Here is an 8,491-nt window from a genome sequence, read left to right on the forward strand (position 1 = left end):
CGGCGCGGGGCGTGGCCAAGGTCCCTGCGGACGTGGCCGCGAGATTCCGGCGTCTGGCCGGAGGCGCGTGGTTGTAGTGGCCTGCAGGCCTGCGGCTGGGCGCCGGAAAGCTGGGAAGTGGAGTGGGCAGGGCAGTTTGTGGCCTTTCGGGTAGCCTTTGCTTTCCTCCAGGTCCAGATTGGATCTTTTGCCTGCCAAGGTCGAGGGTGACGTGCATCCTCTCCCGGCCTTGGCGCTTTGCGGTGCCGGGGAGACGGAACCAGCGTCCAGTCCCGGGCCTCGCAGCCTGCGGTCCCCGCATACACAGACCTCCCTCCGATCCCAGGAAACTTAAAGTATGGGGTAGAGGGCGAGACGTGGGGACGTTTGACCAGGTGGTTAAATTAAGAAGACCCAGACGCTGCAAAGCAGTTTCTGACCTGTGGAAGTAAATGCTCAATGTTCTGCCGAAATGTATCTCAAGTTTTTAAATCATAGCATGGTTTTTAGTAGCTGGAGGTTTCGCAGTCTTTTCCGTTTAAAAGTTACCCATTCGTATAGATTAGTATTTCTTGATTTGAACCAAAAGCATGGACCGGCGCTCACTTCCTTCGGAAAATCACCCGGAGGTAAAGCCTCTCCCCTGAAATGGAGGTGAAAACGAACATGCCTACTATTTGCTACCTCATTGCGGGGCAAAATGGTAACTAGTTTTTTTAAAGCCTGTTAGATTATGTAATCAGTAGTAAAACCTAAGTTTTGCCTGAGTTTAAGGATTTTTAGGAAAAAAATTTCCAAAATGTTCGCGGTAATGTAATGACAGCATCAGTGGGCAATAGCAAGGATCGAGTTATGGCGAATAGGGAAAGTCATAAACGGGGGCGATATTGTAATTAGTATCTGGAGCCAAGACCCCAGTCCCCACATATGATTTCCATAGTTGCGTACATTGGTAAGGGGTTACGCCTTCCTCAACTACTAGATAAGGGTTGATCCTTATTGAATATAGAACAATAAAAATTTCCTTTTTAGCGTCTTCATTATTATTTAGACTAAAAGACCACCATTTTTACCGCAGAGTAATTGTAGACCCAAGAATAGTCAATTGGGAAAAAAAAAAAAAAAAAATCCAAATGAACCAGAGAGTCTAGCGGCAAGAACGTGGGAGCAGTCAGACCTGGTTTCAATCTCAGCTCCTGAACAGAGTAAATACAATAAGGAGAGAACTTGGGAGAAGTTAGTTAATTTCTTTAAGCTGGGGGTTGCTCATGCTTTTAATTTGTTTTGGAGATTTTTTTGGGGAGAGGGGATGTTAAATTTTGTGAAAGCTCAGTTTGCATTACCTAAGGAAATGAAGTTTCTTAATTTAAAAATGATTTTTAATCCTTATCTAATTTTTATTCTACAAACTCTTAAACATTTCAGTGCATTTCACTTTTTTTTCACGGACAGGTGTTCCCTAAACTTCCCGTGGAACATTAGTCCTTTGCAAAATGTTTATAGATGCTTCATGGAAAACATTTCTAGCATCAATATTGGGGAAAACACAAACCTGTTGCTGTGAGGTTACTGGAAGTACACCTATGTAGCATTCTTGCCAAAAACATTGAGCCTGAATCTATGAGGAAACACTCAGATAAATTCAAAATGTGACTTTTTTTTTTGGACTTTTCACAGAAGGACTGATCTGCATTAAAGCCCAATGTGAACTGGATAGGACTATGGATTTTTAAAAAGTTAGATGGGACATTTTGTGGATAATTGGGGAAATTTGAACAGCGAAGCATAAATGTTTTGGTGACTTAATTTCTCAGGTATTTAATGATATTGTGGTTCTTAGGTGTATGCTTAAGTATTCAGGGATAAGGCCATGATACCTACAAACTTTCAGGTAGTCCAAGCCGAAAAAGAAAAAAGTGTGTGTGTAGAGAGAAAATATGGCACTGTGTTCATTGAGGTTCTAAGTGAATAATACAATTGACCCTTGAACAATGCCCAGGGTTGGGGTGCCAACCCCCTCTCCCCGACACAGTCGGAAATCCAAATACAGTTTTTGACTCCCCCAAAACCTAACTGCTAATAACCCCCTGTTGACTGGAAGCCCTACTGATAACATAAACAGTCGATTAACATGTTTAATACTGATTCCTTTCAGGCCCAAAGGTACCTATGTTATGTTTTGTTTAATGTGATAGGCAGTTTTACAACATCTAAGGTCACCATTCTTGCCCTTTAAGGACACTAGAAACCCATTTCTGCCTCCCAGCAGGTGGCAGCAAATCAATACAAGGTGCATAAAGTTGTCATTTTCTTGTCCTGGTAGATGTTCTGGAGGTTACAGATTATGACTTTCTTAGCTAGAAAAGCAAAGAATATTGCTTCTTTGTAGGAATTTATATCAATTTATCAGTCAGCTGAGAGATATATTTAATTTATGTGACTAATTTGTATTATAGTTATATTAATATTGTTCATTGTCTCTCACAGAACCAAAAGTCCATTTGTAAACAATTCGGTTTGATAACACTCAGTAATGCTCATATGTTATCTCCATAGATAAACAATACTGTATGTAGCCATTAATTGGTTAATACCATTAGTGACACAACATTTCAGAATTGATGGGATACAGATATTAGAGGAGAATTTATAGCTTTTTCATTCCTTTATTAGGAAAGAAGAGTTAATCAATGATCTAAATCAAAGTCAGCAAAATAATCCATAGGCCACATCTGGGGCATAGCCTTTTGTATACCCTAGAAAATTTAACTAATTGAAAAATAGAGACAAATCACCAATATCTGGAATGAAAGATCATCAAAGATCCTACCAACATAAGACAGTTGTTCTCAACCAGAGGAGTTTTGTCCCCAAGGAACATTTGGCAATGCCTGGAGACATTTTTGGTTGTCACAACTGGGGAGACTGCTTTCAGCATCTAGTGGGTAGAGACCAGGATGCTGCTAAACATTCTACAGTGCTCACGACATTTTTCAAGCCCCAAATATCAATAGTACTAAGGCTGAAAAAATCCAAAACCATAAAAGGAGAATATTACAAATGTAGGTCAATAAATTTTGATAACTTAGAAATAAATTCCTTGAAAAACAAAATTTACCAAAACTGACTGAAGAAGAAATAAAAAATCTGAGGAGTTGTACATCTATTACAGAATTTGAATTCATAATTAACCACTTTACAAAGAAAAGTCCAGGCCCAGATGACCTAACTGGTGAATCCTATCAACATTGAAAGAGCATAATGTCAATCTTACGTAAACTTACATAAACTCTGAGAAAATAAGAGGAGAGAATAGTATGTAACTAATTTATAATGACAGCATAGCCCTAATCTGACAAAGAAAAAAATCACCAATGTCACTCATGAATATAGATACAAAAATCCTATGCAAAATACTAGCAAATTGAACAGCAGTATAGAAAAAGGATGAAATGGTCAATTGGGATTTTCCCCAGAATGCAAGGTTTACCTAACATTTAATAAACAATGTTACTTAACACATTAACAAAGGGAAAAATTATATCAATAAATTCAGAAAGCATTTGACACGTTTATTGCCAATTCATGATAAAAACAGTCACAAAACTAGAAATAAAAGAGAACTAACTTCATTTTATAACAGACATCTACAAAAGACCAATAGCTACTTAGTGGTGAACTATTCAATCCTAGGATTGCGAAGAAGGTAAGAATGTTTGCTCTTACCACTTCTATTGAATTTTATGTCAGAGGTTCTAGATAGTGCAATAGAAATAATTAAAATAGGTGTAAAGATTGGAAAGAAAGAGTAAAACTATTCACAAGGGTCTGTGTAGAAAGTGTTTTTAAAAAGCATTAATTGCCTTTAGATTAACAGATTAAACTAGATTAATTGTCTTTAGATTGAGTGTTCATGTAGAAAATCTTAAATCTAGAATTTATCATTGAAATTAGCTCATAAGATAAAAGGTCAGGATACAAAAATGTTTTATGTATTAGCAAACAGCAATTAGAAAACGAAATTTTAAAATATACCATTTATAATATAAATACTTAGGAATAAATTTAATAAAAGACAGCAAAAGCTGTTGTCAGAAACTGCAAAACTTTGCTGAAATGAAAGAAAATCTAAATGGAGAAAGATACCATATTCATGCACACAGAACGGGTACCAAGAAAGACCATATTGGGCTATAAATCAAGTCTGTAAGGATTCAAATCATACACAACATGTTCTCTGACCACAGTGAAATTAGAAGTCAATAATAGATTTCTGGAAAATTTCCAAATCTCAGTAATCAAAGGCATAGATTGTTTGGACCACTGGCCTGAGAAGTTTAGGTTGACACCGAGGACGTTTTCCTTCTCTGCACACACAGCCAGCTGCATTGCATAGGAACTGATTATGGACATGTTAGAGCCACATGCGAACCAACTGCACTAACCTGGCACTGCCAGAGACTGGGGTGTGCTGGGAGCAACTGCAGATGGCCGTTATGTACTTCAATATTGCACCGAAACAGTTACAGCATATTTAAAATTCATGAAATCATTCGCATTTCTTTTTTTTTTTTTTTCCCCATCACGGTCTGAAAATACTGATGCAAAATCTGGGAACAAGATTGTGGGTGTAGTTGACAAAACAGAAAATCTGTTCCTGGACAGTTTTTGATGAATTTAATAAGTAGAGAGATAATGAGCACAGACTACATTTGCATAATGGCATAACAAAAATTCATTGAACGATGCTAACTGTCTGGGGAAACTACAGTTTGGAAACTAAATGTAAGATTCTAGTCCTGGCAAGATTACCCATTCTATTTCATGATGATGTGTGGTTTCGTAGGGGGAGGGGGAAGGAATACTACATGTGCTTTATTCTCTCTGATCTTAAATATCTTTCCATCCTATTTTTCTAATAAAATAATTAAAATTTATTTCCTAATAGAAAAATTGCTAACATCCAGATTTGTCTTATAGGTAGCTATTTCAAGCATTTATAAAAGTATTCTTTGCTCTTTAATAGACCTTTAAAAGGATTTGGGACTGTAAATTATTTTGAATATTAAGAAGGTTTTTCAACTATTAGATAGGATTTTAAGTTACTCTTCCCCATAATTATTTATTTTGACTGTCAATTATGGTTAATTTAACCAGAGAAGTTTCAGATTTCACTTTGTAAGTAGAGTTTAGAGGACCTTTCTTTCCAGAAGTTTCCTTCCTTTGCTAAAAACAAACAAAAACCGTGTTAAGTGTTTTCAATGTCTACCCTTTGTAATTTTTAATTTCATGCTACTTCTGATTATTCTGAAAATAATTTACCACTTTGGTATAGCTTTCTAAAATCCCAAGGAAGTCTTCTTTTCTGATACTCTTTCTACTCTGGGTTTGAACATAAGGGAAAAACCAAATATGATGGCTTATTAACAGCTAATCGTGTCTGATATTATTGAACTATTTGATGACCATTGTGCTATTATCATAATATTAATCGTTCTACTCAACATTCCTGTGAGGTAGATGCTACTGGTATCCCCATATTTGTGAGGAAACTGGGCTCAAGGAGATTAACCAACATACCCAAGGACATATCATAGATGGGAGAGCCAGGGTTTGAGCTCATGTAATTGAACCCCAATGTCCACATATTTAATCACTGGTGTTTACCAACTCCCATTTTGATGTGCATTTACTAAAGTAACAGGATTATTTTACATCCTCTAGCTTATTTTGACTTCTCCAATTTCAATGTGATCTCTAGAGTATAAAATGTGATATAATGACATCGTCTTTCTATGTGCAGCAGATTTTCCAATGTAATACACAATATCACCACACGATGGTGCCAATGAGGTGAGAAGCCATGTGCTTCTAGTATTTGACCTTAGGCTTGGGCCTAAATAGAAATGTCAACAGAATGTAATTAAAAGTGGTAAAAAGAAGAATATTTTTTAAAAGACAACCATAAAAAATTACAGCCAAGAGGGTCTTTTTAAAACATAAGGAATGTAAAGATCACAACTATAAAAGGGAGAAGAATAATTGACTCATAAAAGTTAAAAATAAAAAGATAAAAGATGAGCCTTTGTATTCATAAAGAAGTATGTGGGACAGATGTGAGAGACGTCCCATAGGAAGGAAAACACCAAAGGAAATGAATCAAATGAGAGCAGGTGAGTTACAAAAAAAAAGTTAGAGATCAGCTATATAGTGATATAGTTTCAGGGTCAAATGGATAAGTGTTCCAGTAAGATTCCACAGTAAGTCCAACTAGGTTAGCAAAAGCCAATGACTAAAAGATTTTAGGAAAACTTTTAATAGCCATCACTACTTCCTTTTCTAACTAGAATAAGCACTATTTTTTCTTTTCTCTGCAATATCAAAGATACAACCTACTATGGAAAGAAGCTTTTCCCCTCCAAAATTTATGGAAGCAAATACTTACACATTCTGTTGATTATAGTGATTCTACTGACTCTCAAAATGTGGGCCCTGGATCATCAGCATCCCCTGAAGTTGTTAGAAATGCAAATTTTTTCCCCTCCAGATGAACTGAATCAGAAACTCTGAGCATGGAGCCCTCCAGGTGCTCCTGATGTACTTGGAAGTTCAAGCTGCACCGTATTACTTAATTAATTGAAGAATTATTAATAATACAAAGATATTAGAAATTATATTCTATATTAAAGAAATATTAAGGAAATAATGAAGTGTTATCAAGGCATTTAAACATGGTTCTGAAGAATAGTTTTTAATAACTGAAAATACCTATGATATAATGGTGGAAAATATAAAATTGATCTCAAATTTGTAAACTAGAAGAAAATAGAAGAAAACAAGCAAAACTGGCTGCCTTGAAGTGATGGGATTTAATGCACCTTTTTTTCCCTGCTTCATATTGCAGATGCTGTTTTCAAATTTTCTATGAGGAGCCATTTTACTCCTATAAATCAATTTTATCAATATAAGGATTAAGAGTAAAGAGAGAGAGACTTGCTAAAGTTAAAATACTATTTAGAGATTATATTCTTGCCTATGTTTTTCTAAATATGTAGTTACTAGGAAAAATGGACACAGTGACAGTGCAAAACGTAAAGAAAAAGCAGTTGTCATGTTGCTCACTAGAGAGACAAGGCACAGAAAGACCACAGTTGATACGTTTTCAGTGTTGAAAGAAGAACTGGGAATTCAAATTTGACAGAGAAAATATTTTTGTTACATACTACCCACAGACTTTGCTCTTTCAAGTATCATTAGTTAAAAAAATTATTCTAAGTAATGTAAATAAAAATGTCTTCAAATTTAGAAGAAAAATAGGCTTAGATATGTTACTCCTAGGAAAGACTTTTATTTTATACCTATGTTATTTGAATTAATGACCTAATGAATCAAGTATGGGAAAAACTCATAAGACTAGAATTTTAAAAATTAATATCTATGTTTATGTGTATCTTAAATGTTATATCTTATGCATGATTACTTCTTTTCGAAAAGGATCTATATAATACATTAAAATTGATAATATATTAGGCCTCCAAAAATGTAGTAAATTCTTTAAAAATCTGAAAATCAACAGGTCATATTCTCTAAAAATAAGAAAATAGCAATAAAAATAAATACTAAATGATCAAAAAAGAGGAAAAAAGCAATCATTTGGAAATTTAATACGGAAATTATCACAAATAAGTCTTAGAACAAAAAAAAAAATCAAAACTACAATTATAGAGCCTTTAGAAAAGGAGGATGTGAAATAAAACCATTGAGATGCATCCAAAGATGAACTCAAAAACAAATTCATTATTTAGATACTTTCATTACCAAAAAAAAAAAAGCCTAAAAGTAAATGAACTAAGCCTTCGACTCTGTAAGTTAGAAAATTTTTAAAAATCATGAGAAAGGAAATAAAGATAAAATCAAATTAAATAATTATGAAATAAAAACTATTAGAGTTATAGTTGTGTCTTTGGAGAAAAAAAAAATCATACAAAAATACCCTGGGAATTTTTAATTAAGAAACACACACGCACACACACCAATACATTAGGAAGGAGGAAGGGGACAAAAACACAGGTTGAATATAACTTTTTAAATTATAAAAGAAGACCTCCATTTCCAACAAGGGCAGGCTACATTATACAAACAAACCCTCCCAGCAGAAGAGAAGAACAACTTAAAATTTAGATAGCACATAAAGACAAGTTCTTAAAAGCAACAAAGATCTAATGAGATATTAAGGAATTTGCAGGCCAAAATCTAAACAGAAAAGAGCCCCCAGAGATGTCAGCAGAGCGATTAAACTGCTTTTGCCCTAAGAGCATTTGCTAAACCAGCAAATTTGGCTTTAGTGGCCCTGTAGAGCCTGGACAATAGAAGTCAAAGCCCAGGGTTTACCCACAGTGAAGACTAAAAGGAGACGGTTGCCCCCATAAAGCCAAGACACTAAAGGGATATTCTCTCAGGATAAGGATGAGCCAGGAGTGAGCCTGTCACAAGGAAAGTTGCCAAAGTTGCC

The sequence above is a fragment of the Pteropus alecto genome, unplaced genomic scaffold (genome assembly GCF_000325575.1).
Source record: "Pteropus alecto unplaced genomic scaffold, ASM32557v1 scaffold50, whole genome shotgun sequence".
Taxonomy (NCBI): Eukaryota; Metazoa; Chordata; class Mammalia; order Chiroptera; family Pteropodidae; genus Pteropus; species Pteropus alecto.